This window comes from Adiantum capillus-veneris, chromosome 28 (assembly GCF_014529385.1).
Source record: "Adiantum capillus-veneris isolate H3 chromosome 28, ASM1452938v2, whole genome shotgun sequence".
Lineage (NCBI taxonomy): Eukaryota > Viridiplantae > Streptophyta > Polypodiopsida > Polypodiales > Pteridaceae > Adiantum > Adiantum capillus-veneris.
Genome location: NC_140958.1, coordinates 129,315,786 through 129,335,401, shown reverse-complemented (window position 1 = coordinate 129,335,401; position 19,616 = coordinate 129,315,786). Strand labels below are relative to the sequence as shown.

At 41.9% G+C, this 19,616-nt stretch overlaps 1 pseudogene; it reads right to left on the bottom strand.

Annotated features, from left to right (window-relative positions):
- The window catches only part of LOC147421305 (uncharacterized), a 60,232-nt pseudogene that overhangs the window by 20,185 nt on the left and 20,431 nt on the right, over nucleotides 1–19,616 (bottom strand).

Genomic DNA, 19,616 nt, shown 5'->3' with positions numbered 1-19,616 from the left:
GACCTTCGTAGATTTGCTTCTTCAGTGAGGGTGCCCTACGTGCATTCAGTCTAGGTCCACATGTGACACATGCTTTGTATCTGCTTGTTTGAAGCCCTGCATGTATACACATGATAATAGATCAACTATGGGAAAAAACAAGATTTACAGTGTCTGAGTGAGGAGTGTCAATAGATCACCTGAGCATTCTGTTAGCCCGGGATAGTCATGCATGGTCCACATTAGAATGCCTCTGATCAAAGCATTCCGTCGTCCTGTGTGTCGGCTCATATCCACCACCTCTATGCCAATCCACAATTGTTGTAGCTCTTCCAATAGTGGACGAAGATACACATCCATATTCCCCACTTTATATCGCCCTGGCACAATCAAGCTTAGCCATAGGTGCCCCTTCTTCGTAGTCAACCACGGGGGAATGTTGTAGTTGACGATGACAACGGGCCATACACTGTAAGATGTTGATCTTTGACCAAATGGATTTATGCCATCCATAGCCAGGCCTAAGCGCAAATTTCGAGCTTCCCTGGAAAAATCCGACCATGTTCCATCTATATGTTTCCACGCTACGCAATCTGCAGGAATTCGTAGCACACCATCCGAAGATTTATTCTCCTCATGCCATGATGCTAGGGCGGCCATGGACTTACATTCGAAGAAATGCTTGATGCGAGGAAGCAGAGGGAAATGTCGCAAAACCTTTTGTGGAATTTTTGTCCCGTGGAGATCTACTCGATATCTTTCGGAATCACATTTCGGACACTTCTCCATTTCTATGTATTCCCCTCTGAAAAGAATGCAGTCATTAGGACAAGCGTGGATAGTATTGTAATCCATCCCCAAGTTTCGCAAAATCTTTCTTGCTTCATCCCGAGAATCTGGCATCACATTGTCAGCTGGTAGTATGTGCTCTTTCAGCAATCTACACAACATAAAAATATGATACAGTCGTGTAAAAATCTATCAGATCATTATACATTTAGAGTTCTATTAAAGTAAACTAATTGTAATAGATCACCTGAAAAGCGCTGTGACACTAGTGTCACTCCATCCAAACTTTGTCTGCATGTTGAGAAGAACCAGGAGTGCTTTCAATCTAGACATACGTGCTCCATTATACAATGGCGTATCGGCTTCACTTTTCATATCATCATAGATAAGACTTTCTAAATCCATGATCGTCTCGATCATTTCATCAATATCGGGCTCAAACATTGCCTCGTTGGGAATGTGCTCCGCATGATCATCCCCCGAGCTGTCAGAGGCTACATCTTGTGGCCTCACATATGCTGCTTGACCAAAGCGCCTGCGAACACGTCTATTGGGTTGCAAGATTGCTGCTTGTTGGCCAGCGTCAGAGTCCGACGAGTTATAATTGGCAACAACTCAATCTATAATAGATGGATCGAACTCACCAAATTCGCGAACGTGCTGCAAAGAAACACGTCTTGTCCGTCGCACAGCATGCTTGCATTGATTACAAGGACATAAGACCCTCGTTGAGAGATAGGTGTTTCGGTTGGACGGTCCCACATCCTCGTCGCTACTCATAATGAGGATAAAAAACTTATAACCTGGACAACAAATTTAATATTCTATTGGCATTCTTAGTCTTATCTCTCTCTCTCTCTCTCTCTCTCTCTCTCTTTACCTCACATTCTCTAGTCATGTCCAATCCCCGCACACCTCGGTCTAGAGGTGCACGGAGATCAGAACCACCGGGTTATAATCTCGTCTTTATTGGTCAATACCTATATTTGTGGGTACAAGAAATATACACACCCACGTCTACATGATACTGCATGTAGTGGACAAAACCCCTTTGCCTCTTCTCTAGCTGTAGCACTTCACTTCATCTTAACATCTTTTCACAGTAGATCTTTTCACTGTTCATCTAACTCTAAACCCTAAACCGTAAGTAATTCTTGCGTGGACTCGATCTAACGTAAATAAGCGTAAATCTAAATAAACGTAAATCTAACTAAAAATAAAGCTAAATCTAATTTAACGTAAGTCTAATGACTAGAGGTTGTCTAGATTGTCATTGTGTCGGGGATGTAGTGACTCTTGCTGCCCTGAAGATCCACCTTCTTCCCTATCTTCTAAAGACATTTCACCAGTACTTTTGGATCGACGGAGCCCACCATGAGTGAAGGCAGCAATACCCTATATTCCATTGAGGGCTTTCTTCACCCGCTTCATGCAGGCATCGCAGTCTATGGAGACCTAAATCTAATCTAATATAACGTAAATCTAAATCTAGCGTAAATAAACGTAAATCTAGTTAAAAATAAACCTAAATCTAATTTAATGTAAGTCTACATATAACCTAATCTTTAACGTCTTTTAAGATAGTTTCCTACGACGTAATAACTCTCTTCTTCTTGTGTGTGTGCGCGTGTGTGGATGTGTGTGCCAATAAAAAGAGATAAATGGTATAACCTTTCTATCACCCATGCCAAGTATGATAGATTGATTATGCCATTTCCCTCTTGAATAATAGGTCTTGAGTTCAACTCCTCGTCGGTTAGATCTTTAGGTCTTTTAATTTTAATTAGTTTCCTACGACGTTAAATTAGTTTCTCTCTCTTTCTTTCTCAATGTGTGTGCGTTTTTTTGGATCGTATGCATGTTTTCTCTCTCTTTTCCTCTCTCAATGTGTGCGTTTTTTGTTTATGCATGTTCTCTCTCTCTTTTCCTCTCTCAATGCGTGCGTTTTTTGTTTATGCATGCTCTCTCTCTCTTTTTCTCTCTCAATGTGTGTGTGCATTCTTTGTTTATGTATGTGTGTGTGCGTTTTTGTTTTTGTTTGTACTCTCTCTCTCTCTCTCTCTCTCTCTCTCTCAAAAACACTATGTGTGTGTGTGTATGTGTGTGTGTGAGAGAGAGAGAGAGGGAGAGAGAAAGAGGGGAAGGGAACATGAGAATGAGGAGAGGGAAGGAGCATACCTGGCTCTCCTTCCTCTCCTCGTGTGTGTGTGTGTGTGTGTGTGTGTGTGTGGAGAAGAAAAAGAGAGAGAGAGAGAGAGAGAGAGAGAGAGAGAGAGGGAGAGCGTTACCTGCTCCTTGCTTGAGGGCGCCGAAAAACTCAGATCTGAGATCTGAGTTTTTGGGCGCGCTCGGTTATTTTTTTACCCCAGCCAGCGTCGCTATGAGCGTCGCAAATTTACAAAGAAATTTGCGACGCTCATAGCGACGCCGGGAATTTTTTTTTGGAGCGTCGCTATGTGAGCGTCGCTAATATGAAGAGCCTCTTGTAGTGATTGCCTCGCTTTTTGAGTTTCCGGGAATATTGTTTCAGGGTATATATTAAGACGTAATCCCCCGTAGCAAATTCCTTGCTGATAACATGTTGATCAAAGAACGATTTCATGTTTCATCTTTGCGCGTAGATTGATGCAACGGCTCTCAATCTAGTTTCATCCAGTTTTTCCAGGATATCTATCTGATTGGATAATTCATGGCCTGTCCATTCTAATTCTTTAGCGACCCGAAGCGTGGGGATAAGAAATTCAAGTGGCAAAATCGCTTGAATTCCATAAACCATGTTGAACGGAGTCGTTCCGATTGATGTTTTGTAAGCTACTCTATATGCCCATAAAATTGAATGCAGCTTTTGATCCCAGTCAGCTCTTGATTCGCTAACAATTTTGGTGAGAATTGTCACCACAATCTTGTTCGTACTTTCTGCTTGGCTATTAGCTTGTGGGTGATAGGGAGCTGACTTCCTATGAATTACCATGAATTCATCCAATAGGAATTCGATCACTTCATTGATAAAGTGAGTCCCTCTATCGCTCACTATCTCTATTGGTAAGCCATATCTGGTGAAAATGTTCTCATACAAAAATTGTGCTGTCGTTTTTGCATCATTTTTGGTTGTTGCTTTCGCTTCCACCCATTTTGTTAGATAATCTGTTGCCACAATAATGTATTGAGCGTTCGTTTTATATCCAGGAGGTGCAATCAGTCCTACATAATCTATTCCCCATTTCGCAAACGCTCTTGCCCCCATCATTAGCCTCAAGGGCATATCAACTCCTGCTCTAGGAATCTTTGTCTTCTGGCAATCGTCACATCGTTTCACAAACTCTTCAGCATCCATGAATAGTGTAGGCCACCATATGCCTGTATTAAGAATTGCTTTGGCCATTTTGTCAGCTAAGAAATGTCCACCAGCTTGTCTGCCATGTGCTTGCTCTAAGATAGGAATGCATTCCTCTTCAGTCGCGCACATTCTCAATTGATTGTCTTTTCCCCTCTTGTAAAGATTTTCCTCAATCAGTACATAGTTTTTTGCCACTTTCGTGATCGTTTTGATACGTGATCTACTCATCCCTTCAAGCAGTATCGTGGTGGTGAGGTATTCAACAATGTAGTTACTCCATCGGGGTGCTACAGATAATTTGAATAGAGTTGCGTGTTCTATTGTATTTTAAAATGTGCATCTAACGCATGATTTGAAATGCATATGAACACTATGTTGCATTTTCAGCCAATACACACACATTCTCATCAATCTTTGATACGTCTCTGCGTGCCTATTGTGAATCCCCATTGTTTGTACATGAGCTTGGTGTAGATACAATTGCCATTCACTCGATTCAACACAAAGCCTAAGGATTTGATCCGATCCCTGTTTGTATAGCCTTCCCACCAACATTACCAATGATCTAGATGCTGCAATGGTAGATGTTTGCCTTGTCACATTCAATGATCCGACAATCAGTAAAGGAATTACATCCTCACTCCATCTTGGAACCATTTCTATGTTGAAAAGATATGCATATGGCGAATCATCATCAACTCCTACCGGGTTTTCTCCATGCATCATTCTAGATAAATGATCCTCTCTTTGGTGTGTAGTTCCTTTTTTGACTACTACTGTGAATTCAAACTCAACCAGTATGATGAACCATCGTACAATCCTCCCCATACTGCAAGGTTTGTTTACTAAGTACAATAGTGCTTGGTGATCATGAAGAATACAAATTTATTGAAAAGTAATTAGTGTCTAAACTTTTTCACCGCATAGATCATACCCAAACCCTCCCTTTCAGTTGTGGTGTAATTCTTCTCTGCATTGTTCAGTTGTCTACTAGAGTAACTGATTGGAAAATCCATGTTGTTCTCTCTAGGTTGTGCAAGTATGCATCCTATAGCATATGCTGATGCATCTACGTGGATGTACAATATCTTTTTCCAATCCGGAGCCTTCAAAATTGGAGCGGCAATCAACCTTCGCTTCAAAGTTTGAAAAGCTTTCTCGCACTCATCTGTCCACTCATATTTAGTTATCAACGCGTAAAGTGGTTTTGCAGCGTATGAGTAGATAAATCTGCGATAATATCCACAATGGCCCATAAATTCCTATACCTCCTTTACCTTTACTAGTCGTGGTAGATCAACAATGACACTGATCTTCTCCATGTCTGTGGAAATACCGTTTTTGGACACTATATGTCCCAATATTTTTCCCTGTCTTACCATGAAGACACATTTCTCTCGATTCAGGCAAATCCGATACAGTCTACATTTTTCAAACACCTTTGTCAAGTGCTCTATGTGCTCCAATCTTACGAGAGAGTGAACGCACAATTCATCCATGTAAATTTCTAGGAACTGTCTTAAATATTCTTTAAAAGCATGACCCATCAGCCTCTGAAGTGTGGCTGGTGCATTTGTTAAGCCAAAAGCCATTACCCGGAATGCAAAAATGCCCCATTCAGTTGCAAAAGCCGTCTTGTGCTGATCCTCTGGCTTTATTGCGAGTTGGTTGTAACCCGAAAATCCATCTAAGAAACTATAAGCTTCTTTACATGCCACTCTTTCTATTACATGATCAGTAATGGGTAGGGGATAGTTGTCCTGAATTGTAGTAGCGTTTACTTTCTTGAGATTGACGCACACTCTTAACTTTCCATTTTTCTTCTAGACCACCACAATCGGTGTGCTCAATTTCGTAAATAAACTCTGCCTCTTTAAGCTTATCTATCTCCTCCTTGATCTTTTTTGCAAACGTCTCATTGTAAGTATAGGGACGTTGTCTGCTTGGTTTGGCGTCATTCTTAAGGGGTATTGTGTGTTGACAGATACTTGGATCCACCCCCTGAAGATCTTTGTATGACCATGCAAACACATCTCTATACTATTTAAGAGTAGCTACCAAAATCTTTTCCTCGTCTTCAGTAAGGCAATATATGCAGGTTTTGGATCTTCTTCCGACTCCGCTAGATCTATTCGTTTGGCTTTTTCAAGACCGTCGTACGATGTACTAGGTTCCTTCAATTCCCTCATTGGTTGTTGCACTATGATTTTCCTATCTTGTATGATATAGTTCTTATAATGGGACGGTGCATCCATCTTGTCTGAATTCGTGACCTCATGTGTTTTCAATTCAGTCATCCATATTTCTCAGAGGGTTCGCTTGAGCTTATTGTACTCCGTTTTCCTCTCTGTTTTGGTCATTCGAGAGCCTGTTTTCGCCCCTTTATGTGACTTAGTCGTTCGCTTTTTGCGCCTATTCTTCTTGTTGTTTTTTCATGGTTTAGTTTTGATAAATCGGCCAGTGACCTTGTCTTTGACATAATCGTCAGCTTTGACAAGCTTTAGATATCCCATTTTGTCACTGACAAGAGGCATCGGATTATGCTTATTCGCTCTTGATTTTCTTGTTCTCTTGGATTTATACCGCTCTTGTTGACTAGGTTTTTGGTTAGGAAACTTGTAAAACCTGTCCTGTCTCGACCTGTATTTCCTATTCGTCTCTGATCCACTTGATCTTTCATCATCAGCATCCATCATTTGGATTTCATCACCCAGTGATGGAAAGTCACCGCTTAGTAAATCCGTGAATTCCTCCTCTGTTCGATTCCTATCGTTCACTACAGATATCTTATCAATTATTCTTTTACACTCAGTCTCACGTGGTGGTTCTTCTTGTTCCTCACTCTCTGATCCTGACTCAAGGATGACACTAGCCATTTGCAACGTTACTAGGTCGTATCCTTCATTGTCACATAATTTTGTAGGCGTGCATTCGTTAACACATATGTCCAAGGTTGACAATATTTGAGTCCACCCAAATGGCTCAAATAAATGTTTAGGGAAAGGTTCTGGGAGATAATCCTCGTCTTCTACGGATCTTTCCAATACGCATTCCTCTTTGATTATGTCTGCACAATCAGATGCTCCACACATCCAGACATGTGCTTTCATTTGCTTCCATGCAGGTATTTCTTTTTCATTTACTGTGGTTGAATTAAATTCTTGCACTGGTGTTTTTGCAATGTCTCTATAGCTGTGATCCTTCATGTTGATTTTCGTTATTAGCTCTTCGTGCCTTAGGTAAATTTGGTCGTACCCCCAATCTTGTATCATTTTGAGTTGACGCATAAAAGGTCGTCATAAAATAATGTCGAAGTTGTTCGTTTTTCCGAAATCCACCACAGCAAAGGTGTGCTCATAGTTAATTCCACACAAAGTTACAACTATTTGGTCTAAGATTCCCAATGGTCTCTCTACATACCCATCTACGAGTTGCAGTTTCATTCTCATCTTTCTGAGAGCTGGACGGCCCCATTTCTCCCAAATTTGCTTTGTAGCAATCGCCACTCCCGCTCCACTATCTAGGATAGTTATCGTTTTTATATCCTGATATTCAACAGGTAAGGTTGTATTACCTTCCTCGCCTTCACATTAATCTCCGACCTTGTTTATGGGCACTGGTTGGGCTTTGGGTTGACCTTCCCGTTTGTTTTCTTATCCCGTAGGGTTTGTCTGAAGAGGAATCTTTACTCCTTTGTTCTCCAAATGTTTCCCCATGTTTTCCCATAAGTGTGGTCTGACTCTCAAGAGTTCTAACAGTGTGATTGTGCATGTTATAGGTGTCGACAGCATCTCTTGAAGACTTTTTGAGTCAATCATTTGTGGAATAGCTCTCAACTGGGATGGAACTAACCTTATCTCCGATTGTGCCTCATGTTAACCTATAAATGAAGGCAGGGTTTTCAAGGATTGAGCTTTGCTTTCCATTGAAACCTCCGTTCCCGCGTCCCCATACAGTGATTTTATATCTCCTAGATAAAATTCGTTGTCCAAGTTAATCTTAGGAATTGGAGCAGACTGTAACATCGCACTTTTGTTCTTTCTATTTCTAATGGTTTCCCATAAGTTTTGTGGCCATGGTTCTTCAACTTATGGAATTGGCATTATAGTCATTGACTTAGCGTCATCAGTGGTTTTCCGCACCACTCGGTGATCCAATGACAATATCGTCTCAAGCCTGGGTCCATTTACTTGTTCAGGTTCATCGATTTTTTGTTTTTCTCGCTCTTTGTGAATCAGCAGTCCTTGTTCTGGGGTTCTAACCACCTTAGGTTCCATCAATGCCTGGGCTGTTTCAATGAGGTGTTTACACATTCCCAAATGCTTCGTTTCCACTTCTAGTTGAGGATAAGTCAACCATCTCTGCTCTAAGGTTTGGTTTGGTTTGTTTTTAGCCTTGTTTCGCACACTTGTAATAGAGCATCTAAAGGCTCTATCACTTTCTCCACCAAGACTGATCCTCTTGAGGACGCTTTCCTCGGCTTGTTGTTATCCTCAACAGTTTTACTATCTCTCTCTTGTTTGAGTTGCTCTTTCGTTTCATGTAATTCGTTTTGCATGGAAATTTGGGTTTTCAACCTTCTTGTTTTCATTCTGTCTCGTTTCTCCTTCCAAGATTTTCGCTGGGTTCTCACAGATAAACTCTCATTTTCTGTGGGTATTGGCAACTTAACCTTTTCCTCCAATGGCTTGTTTTTCTCTAAGTCCTTGTCGTGGGGTCTGGTTTACGCATTGATTTGGATCATGGGATCGGTTTCTGATCCAGTGCTTGCAGTTGGTAACACCCCCACAATATTTATAGTTGCTTTTCCCTTGTTGCCCGGAATCGTTGGAAATATGTGATTCACACCACATCCGTTACAAAACCCAAAAATTTTCACTCTTTCGCCTTTGAAAGGGTAGCTACGCTCCCAATGATCCGTACTTCCAGAGTTATAGCACTGTCCAATTGGTGGTTGATTTTGAGGAGGTGGTCCCATAGGTTATCCTGCCCTATTAGGATATCCTCTTGGTTTGTAGTTCTGGCTCACAATGAACATTAGCGTTCTTTGGTCCACCAAATATTGATCTCTCGAAGGTTGTGCTACATACGTTGGTGGTGCCATACCCTCACTATTTCCCCATGGTTGATAGGCTTCGTCTGCGTACATTTGTGATTCAGGTTCTGCTACATAAGGCTCATTCGGTTCCTCATAATAAGAAACTTCAAGTGTACTATTTGTTCCTGGTGATGCTTCACAAGGTTGAGCATACCTAATCATGGCTCTATTTTCCTGTGGTAATGGAGGTTGTTGACCCAACACAAGTTGAGGTTTGTCTGCTCATGCTACCATATTCATATTTGGTCCAACTTGATATCTTGGAGGAGGTGGCTGGGATGGTCCTGGTGAAGGTCCATACGGTCTTTCCCTCACATAGTTTTTGTTGTAAAAACACTCTTCTGTGCCATGATTTGTCCATTTTTTCTCTATGGCGCACCATTTCAGTACTCGTCCATTTGCAACTGGTGCTTTCGGCTATTGTGTGCACCACGGCGTCGGGTGATCCCCCCCACATATGTCACATTTCCTTGTCTGAGACTATCTCATCACCGGATTTGATCTCATATGTTGCTGCATTCTCTTCGTTACCTCCTCTATCATTTTGTCAGCTCTGTTGGCATCAAGGAAGCCTGAGCATCTTTCTTGGTAGAGGGTTCGCTCTTGATAGACGAAGAGCCACTGGTTACTGAATGAGTATCCTCTGACACTTCCCCATATGCTTTGCAGTTATCAACAAGATATAATGCTTCCCTTGTAACCTGTTGAAATGTGCTACAGGCCTTCAAGTGAAGGTCCTTTTTCAAGGTTTCATTCCTAATTCCTTCAATGAAGAGCACAGACAATCTCTCATCCTGCGGTAATTCTCTCCTCGGGCACCTCTCAATGTATTGCTTGAATCTCAAGGATGCTTCCTTCACTTTTTCGTTCTCCCTTTGTTTAAAAGCATATATCTGCGATACAGTTTTATGCTTCATACCCCGTTTTGAGAATTCTTCCACGAACTCGCGCAATACATGTTCAATATTCGGACAAGTTTTAGGGTTCAAAGGTTGAAACCATGTGAAGGCCATCCCTTCCAAGGTCAGCCCGAATCCCTCGTATTGAGTATGGAAATTAGTGATCTGCTCTGCTCTTAAGACTTGCTTGAAGAGCGATACATGGGCATATGGGTCCCCTGATCCGCTATACTTCTTCGGCATGCACTTCACTACTTGGGATGGCCTAGTCCGTCTATGGTCTATGACCAATCTCATTGCTCCCGTTGTCAAGAAGTGTGTAGTGCGACTAGGAAAGCGTCGGGCCTCTGACTGTGACGATTCGTTGCAAAATCAAGCAAGGTGTAGACGATTTGAAGCCAAAAACACACTAAAAAAGAACAAAACTCCAACCATGAAATCTCCACTTTGAAAAAGAACCAATACTAACTCAAAACTCTTGTGTGTGTGAAGATTAGGTGTAGCCTCGCTCCCAATTGCACAGATGCAGTGCTCATTCGACCTGTTAGAAACCCTAAATTTATGCTTCAACTCTTCGTCATGACCATTTCATGGCAGCTTCAGTACTTCATTGGAGAAGCCCAAGTAGTTATTTGAGGAGGGGAAACCCTAACTGGAGGCCTCACAACCTCAACCATGTAGTGGAAGCAGCACAGGACTGCACTAGCACCCTGTAGAGGAATGGCTGTATCTCCTTGCTCATGTGCCCAAATGAGCTCATTATTGGCTCTAAAAATTCCCACACAACTTGAGCAACACTTCCAGCATCGTTGATGTGGAATTTTGAGCATTTTTAAGGCTATTTTTGAGCATTTTTAGGCTATTTTTAGTCATTTTTCACCCAAAAATGTCACTTTTTGCCCGTAGAAAGCCCAAACGAGCTGGGAAAAATCCCTAAAATTGTGGAAAAATCCCATTGGGCTCAAATTTCATGTTGAAACTCATTTTTCCACTTGGTAAGCACTTTGGACACGTCTTTTACACTAGCGCTCGAAACCTGCTATTTTTGGTCGAGATTGCCCGCATTAAACTTTCTAGGCAAAACGAGCGTGCCACTTCGAAACACTTGACATTTGTACATTCCTAAAGCAAACTAGGCAAATATTTATGTAAAAAAGCATTCCATGGTACCACGTGTAGGGCCATGCCGGCCCGACAAGGTATGTACACGGCTGCAACCGTGACATTCATTTTCGCATATATCACACTATGTACATTGTAGCATTTGGTCCCACACATCCTAAACATTAAGAGTGAGGTAGATAATTTAATTTCACATTATGAACGTGCCATTAAATGGCATCCACCCCCTCTAAACCTGCACATCCTCCGGCATGTGCCACAGATATCTTTTGCAGGTTCAGTCTTCATTTAAGTCAACATACATGTCGATTTCATCATCGCTTGCAACACAATCTAACGCATTATCCTCTTGTTCTTCATACACATCCATAGAATTTTCATCAGAGCCTTAATTTTGACCTTCCTGTGAATCAAAGGGATCTGTATCACCTCTTCTTTTGAATAACTTGATTCTTTTCCCTGCAATGGGAATCTTCATTTTTGTCCCATCGAATTCATGCAAGGTATAAGTTGCATTCCCATGTACATGCTGAACCACATAAGGACCAAACCATCTATTTGAAAGCTTTCTTATTGTTGAATGTTGGTTTTCAAGACTACTGTCATACACCAACACCCAATCACCTTCCTCAATAGCTTTAGGTCCGAGCCTATGCCTCTTATCAAATATGTCCTTATTCTTTAACCTTGCATCTTTCAATCGTGCTACTGCAATCTCAATATCTTGGGGTCTTCTTTCTAACTGTTGTATGCGCAAATCAAGAAGGTCTTCCCTACTCATTCCATCTTCCCAAGGTAGTAGATTCCATGTGGAAATTACATCCTCAATTGGCATTATAGGTTTCTGACCATACATCAACTCAAAAGGCATATAACCAGTAACCGAGCTATGAGTTGTACGATCAGCCCATAAAGCATAAGGCAACAACCTAGGCCACTCTCCCATTTTACCTTTGCAAGCCTTAGCTAAAGCTTTAATGATAGGAGGATGCCCACGCTCCGATTTACCATTTCCCTCAGGATTATATGCAGTAGTGAGAGCAAGTTTAATGCCCAGCCTAGAGAAAAACTCCCTTACTTTGTCAGCATCCAACTCACCCCTGTCTGCTGTTATTTTCCCAACACAACCATAACGGCTAAATATATCATCCAAGAGGAACTTACATACCCCTTCTGTGCTTTTTGTTCTTAGAGCACGACCTTTAACTTGATTGGTTAAGTCTTCTCGTGCAAGCACTATGTATCTCATTTGCCATAATCCCAATGGCATCGTAACCAGATCTACTACCCACTTGTAATGCATGGCCAATGGGTAAGTAGGGTGCAACCCATCACGATGACGTACATTTGAATACATTTGACAGGTTTCACAGGACTCCACAAAGTAAGATACATCTTTATACATACCTTTCCACCAATACCTCTCTTTCATTTTAGTAAAGGTGGCCCATACACCTCTATGTCGAGCATAAAGACTCTCATGAAACTTTTTCATAAGCTCATTTTGAGCGTGCTTATCATTCACGATTCTCATTGGAATTCCATTTCTTTGTTTTGGATGCTTCCATAAGTACCCATCTTTCAAAAAATATCCATAGGCTTTTCTCCGTATTCTTTTGAACTCTTGATCAGTCCACCCTTCTTGCCTTGTCAAAGTTCTCAGAGAGCGTCCAATGAGCAACCAGTCACCTTGATATAGGTCCTCTGTAAATGACTCAAGTGCATTTGACAGGAAAACATGATCACCCTTGGCATGAGAGATACTATAGAACTGTGTGCCTACATCATCGCCCTCGACAACCATGTCTTCTTCTTTTTCATACCTTGCTCTTGAAAGCATATCCGCAACTGGATTATCTTTCCCTGCAATATGCTTAAATTCTGGGTTCAAGGACTTTATGTAGGCAATCCATCTCAACATAGCAATGTTGAGATGGATTGCATATTCTCAACTGGATTATCTTTCCCTGCAATATGCTTAAATTCTGGGTTCAAGGACTTTATGTAGGCAATCCATCTCAACATAGCAATGTCGGGAGTTGAGCAACTTGTTATCATTCCAAGAAGGGGTAGACAATTAGTCTCCACGATTACATTTTCTCCTATCAAGTACTCTTTGTCACATTTCAAAGATGTGACTACTCCCCATAACTCTCTTTTTACCTGTGGATAGTTGCGTTGATGAGCACTTAGGACTTTTGCTCCAAACCTCACCACATATCGCTTGCCATCATTATCATCTTGCCCAATCGCCCATCCAATTCCTGTGGGGCTAGTATCCACTGTCACAATTACATATCTTCCACATTCATAGTTTGCTTTTATCAAAGTTGGAGACATAAGCAGCAACTTCTTTAATTTCCTCATGGCATAGGTATGCATTTCTTCCCATTGAAACTTTTTGTTCTTTCTCAAAAGCTGATACAAAGGTTCTGCTACATGTGCATAATGCGGAATCCAGATAACATAAAACACGCATGCACCCAAGAACCTTTGAACCTCAGTGACATTTATACATTTCTCTTTCATTCTCTGGATTACATCAATCTTTGCAGGACAAGGCCTTCTACCATATGGCCCGCACATATGTCCCACAATAAGAACTTCATTCACACCAAACACTGACTTTTGGCCAGACAAGGTAAGGTTCACCTCTTCCAACCTTGACAAGATATTATTACAATCATTGATATGGGTTGCCACATATTTTCGGCACCCCCTCGAGTCTAGAGCCACATATTTATCACTTACATCACATCCTTTGATTGGCGCATCATCAAGGAAAGGCATTGTAGTTTGCGGTATGAAGTCACGTAGGACTTTGTTCATACCATTCATCATACACTACAACACTAAATGAAGATATCAACGCGTCTATATCGACGGCCATGCCTTTCCACGTGTATATCGATGACATTAGCGGGCGTCGCTATACGCATCGCAATGTGCATCGATATACGCATGGAAAGGCTTTGTTTGCCTTGCGTATAGCGATGCTTATATCGACGCGAAAAAAATTGGGGGAAAAAAGAAAAACCCGTGTGTAGGGGCGATTTTCGCCTGCTCAGGTCTTGGCCGAAACCTGCTGCGCAGATATTATGTCCATCTCCACCCTCCCCAACCCCCCTCTCTCTCTCTCTCTCTCTCTACATCGTGTGTGTGTGTGTAGGAAAGAGAGAGAGAGAGAGAGGTGTGTGTGTGTGTGTAGGAAAGAGAGAGAGAGAGAGAGAGAGAGAGAGAAATGTGTGTGTGTGTGTAGGTAATCAAAGAGAGAGAGATCAAGAGAATTAATGTATGCTTAGGAAATTAAAACTAAAGAAAAAAAAAATAAAGAGAGAAATGAAATGAAATGTTATATTAACATCTTCGAAAGGCGAAAGTGACCTATGAGACATGAGACAAGAAAGTTACAATGTGATGGATCTGATACAAAGTCAGAGTAAGAAGATGACAAAATAAAATATTATGGAATCCTAAACTACTGGGTGTGGGCTAAACGGCTAAACGAGGTAGTTGGGATAGGCAGATCTCCTCCATGGTCAGTACTCTGACCGGACGTTGTGCATGTCGAGCCAAAGTGACCTAGCTAGATTCTCTGATGCAGCCTCTGTCGATGTTGTGTAGTCCTCCGCAGTCGTGGGCGTCTAGATCTCCCTAGATCAGTCGCTCTTTCGATCATTAGAGAGATGGGGAAGTAGAGAGCGAGAGAGAGAGAGGTAAGTAGAGAGAGAGAGAGAGAGAGAGAGAGAAAGAGAGTTATATATATATATATATATATATAGATAGATAGAGAGAGAGAGAGATAGGGAAGTGGAGCTCCAGGAGTTATGGTAGAGAAATAGGAAAATAGAGAAAGAGAGATAGCGAGAGCGAGATCGAGAGAGAGAGAGAAAGAGAGATAGAGAGAGCGAGATCGACAGAGAAAGAACGAGAGATAGGGTACCAATATAGAGCCACAGATGGAAGCAAAAAAGGGCTTACAGACAGAAGACGACGGCATGGAGGAGATGTTGGATGCCTTCTTCCAGACAAGCAAGGAGAACGCGAACAAAGCAGCACCAGAAGCCGTGCGCCTATCTCCTGAAGACATGTTGAGGAAGTTGGCACGTCAATCAATCTATGAAGGCACCAAAATAATTAGCTTCGTACTTGTCTGGTGTTTTTGAATCTTTAGTCAGTGTATGGGTGGTCAGATGCAAGCGTCACCGCTTTGTTTAGGTACGTAATTTACAAAAGAGATTTTCCGATTGCAACGGTGATGTGCTCGGAGAGATTTTTTAATTTAATGTGGCTTAAACAAGTTATTGCGGGAGAAAATTCTCCCGGCTGGCAATGAAATGCCCCCCTCCAGGCCAGACGCAAAGCAACTTCTGACCTCAGTTGGCTTGGACTACAACAAGATTCATGCATGTCCAAATGATTGCATTCTTTTTCGCAATGAACTCGCAGATTGTCTGTCGTGTCCTAAGTGCGGAGCAATGCGCTACAAACAAGATGCAGTTGGCGAGACAGTGCCAGCTAAAGTGTTGCGGCATTTCCCTATTATTCCTAGGATAAAAAGCATGTTTCGTTGTGGTTCCATTGCAAAGTTGATGCTGTGGCAGTCTACGAATAGATCCACTGACGCAACATTTAGGGTGCCTGCTGATTCGAAGGCTTGGAGGCACATTGAAGATACCTGGCCACATTTTAAGAGTGAACCACGCAATTTGAGTTTGGGCATGGCAATGGATGGAGTCAATCCATTTGGCTTGAGAAGCTCGTCATGGAGCACTTGGCTTGTGTGCCTTATCAATTACAACCTCCCGCCGTGGCTTGCTATCAAGAAGGGTCATTTGATTTTAAGCTTAATTGTACCTGGTAAGTTCAAGGCAAAAAACATAGATGTTTATCTAGCTCCACTAGTTGACGAGCTCGAAGAGTTATGGCATGGGATCGACATAGCAGATGCGGTTGAACCAGTAGGACAACAGCATGCAAGGATCCATGGATTTCTTATGTGGACTATGCATGATTGGCCAGGATACACAGAAGCTTCTGGTAATGGTTATTGATTTACAAAATTCTTGCTATTCGCAAGCCCTTTGCCTTGGCCTGATTCATGCTTTGATATATGCAGGACTAACAACTTCGGGATACAATGCATGTCCAATTTGCGGGCAGTCTTTGGATGTGTTCTATTCTACCTCTCTTTGAAAGACAATTTATCAAGGCCACCACCGTTATATTCCAAATGGCCATCACTTGCGTAAAGGCCAGCTTGGTCGCATTGAATGTCATCCTATGCATGTACAAGAGTGGCGTTGCCGATGGGAGAAACATGAAGGGCAACCTGTTCCAGGAATGAAACGTTTGTCCATTCTCCATACGTTGCCGTACTGGGGTGATCTACTAATTAACCATTTGCTGGATCCAATGCATATATTCAAGAATGTGGGAGAGATCCTCTGGAAGACAATCATGGGAATGAAAGACAATCGAGCTTCACGAGATGATTTGCAGTCGGTTGGAAAGATGCCAGAGCTGTGGCCTTTCACCAATGCAGCTGGTCAAACAAAAATTCCAAGAGAGCCATGGGTATTGCTAAAAAACGAAGAGCGACAAGTGAAAAGGGTGATTTCAGAGTTCAGGATGCCAACAGGATATATGCGATGTCTCAAGACAGCATTCACCCGTGACGATCAACTGTCAAGGTTGAAATCGCACGACTGGCATAAGTTCTTGCAATTCATTCTTCCAATTGCGATCAAGGGGTGTTTAACGGAGGAAGTGCGGACCTCCATATACAAGATTTCAGAGCTAGTGCCGTGGATCTCTTCCAAGGAGATACGGGAGGAATCTATTGCAGTCGCAAGGGCTAACTCCATTGAGGCAGTTTGCATGATTGAGAAGTATCTACCCACGAGCTGCCTAATTATCCAAATGCACTTGCTCGTCCATGTAGTAGATGAGGTTGCAGTGGCAGGTACAGTCCACAGCCGTTGGATGTTCTTTCTAGAGCGGTTCATGAAAACACTTAAGGGTTTTGTTAGCCAAAAAGCGCATCCAGAGGGGAGCATGGAAGAAGGATGGCTGGTGCAAGAGTCTCTTGTATTGACGACCGAATTTCTATCCGTTTCTGACCCAGAAATGCCTCAACTGTGGAGCGATGAGGAGTATGCAAGACTGGTGGGAGAGGAGCCGCAAGGGCAAGGGGTGCCGAAGAAAATGAACCTGGCCATGCGAGAAAAAATCATGAAGTTCTATATACTAAATTCAGCGCCGATGCAAAAATGGCTTGAAAGGTACGAAGAAGAGAAAGAGAGACGCAATCTAGAGCAACAGAATTTCATGCAAAGTCGAATGACCAGAGGCTTACTCTTGCGAGACTATCTCGCTCCTCTACCTGAATTCCCTACAATGGCATGGTTGGGCAAGAGAGTGAGAGCAGCTCGACAGATCGGAGAACCCATATCTCTAGAAGAGGAAGAGCTGGCTATTGGATTTGACTGGAAGTATCATACATACATGGCACTGTGGTCGCATGGAAAGCATTGAGGGAGAGCTTTTTGAAATGGGGCCTCTAAACCCAAACCAATGGGCCTACCCTCACAAAATGTTCGTAAAGAGGTACGTACACTACTTGGGCACCACCTTCTTTTGCGAGTGGAGAAGGAAACCAATCAAAATAACACTTGCACTCACCCACTCAAGCAACACACTTTGAAAACCCCCTTACTCTATATACACTTTGGACACTTGAACACCATCAACGATTATGCAACCCAATGCCGTGCATCAAAATGAAATATGCAATTTGTGGAATAGCATTCACCTTCTCCCCATAAGAATACCCATAATACATCCAAACTCTTCCTCTCTCAAGCACTCATCAAAAAATCATGTGCACAAGACTTGCCTCTCAAACACACAAGAGAACCACTTACATCAAACTAACACACTTTGCATAGAGAGCTCATCTCCATCTATGCAATGCCGTGACACAAATAAAATCACCATGAGAGGTAGCCACATGCATATGTAATGAAGCAAAAGAGAGTTGGAGTGAGAAATTTCTTTAGACCAATTGAATAAGTGTGGAGAAACAAACCAATGGTAAATTGAGAATAGAACACTTACTTGATTTCTCGCACACCTTTTAAGGGGAGGACAGACGTTGGCTAACCATCACGAATTGCGACACTTGAAAGTTTTGAAGATGATTTCATGATCATTAACATAACCATGAGAGAGATCATGATGTATTTACAAGTTATTGAGGTGCTACAAATGATTTATTGGGTTGATGGAGTAAGAGATTGTAGAATGGAAAGAGTGGAAAATAGAGTTGCACTTCCTCCAAAGAGGAGTGTTAGGAGGGAGGATGTGAAAGAGGGAGAGTTGGGGTTTTCTCTACTATTGATCAAGAAAGAACATGAAGTTGAAAATATAGGTGTGTGTCCTTGAATCTCTCCAAGGGGGGCTATTTATAGTTGTGTAGGAGTGGGATTATGCTACACTTAATTAGAGTAAGTGATTAGACCTAATTAAGTGTCCTTTGACCACTCATTGAATATTGGAAATAAAAGGGACTATTTATTCACCAAAAATATCATTTTAGACCGTGAAGGCTCCATAGCGGTGCATAATGTAGGTGGGCCCCACCATGAGGCCCTACGGGTGGCTCCTGTGGGGTATCTCAACTTGTCTGTCTTGGCATTTAGAAAGCATCTTTAGGTTGGTCCCATCACATGCAAGTGACCTTGAACACTCATTGCTCTTCTAGAAGATGAGTAGGGGAAAAATAAGATCTCACCCTCTTGATTTACTTGATTTACAGTTCCCTTTTGCTGCGAATCTTACAGATTTACACTATTTTGACCATAACTTTTTACATGTAGCTCGGAATGACATGCTTCAAAAGGAAAAATTGACCTTCTCAACATGTTTGATATGAATTTGGACTATTTTTCACGCCCATGCACCAAGGAATTCGGTTTGGAAGGTCCACACTAGGCTAGGGAACCTTTTGCTTCCAAGTCTTCTTGTATGGGCCCTTTGCTTGTATGCATCCAAGGGGAATCATGCTTTTTCAAAAGGCTATGATGCTTAAAAAAATAGAGGGCCCAATATTATTTTCTTGTGAAAAGAATATACAATTGGAGTTTTTTTGAAAGGATAGAAACTATATGTATATTCTTAAGAGATATTGGGCCACCTATGTAGGGGGTATAGAAGACTTGTAGAAAGGGACCATAATCTTTGGTAAAGACAAGTGGAGAGTTGATTTCCATGGGAATTTATCTATATGGGGTGGAAGATGGATATATTATTTTTCTACTACTAATTCACAAGAGGTAAGAAAGTTTGGGGGTATATAGTTGGTTATTGTATGATTATTCTATTTACAAAG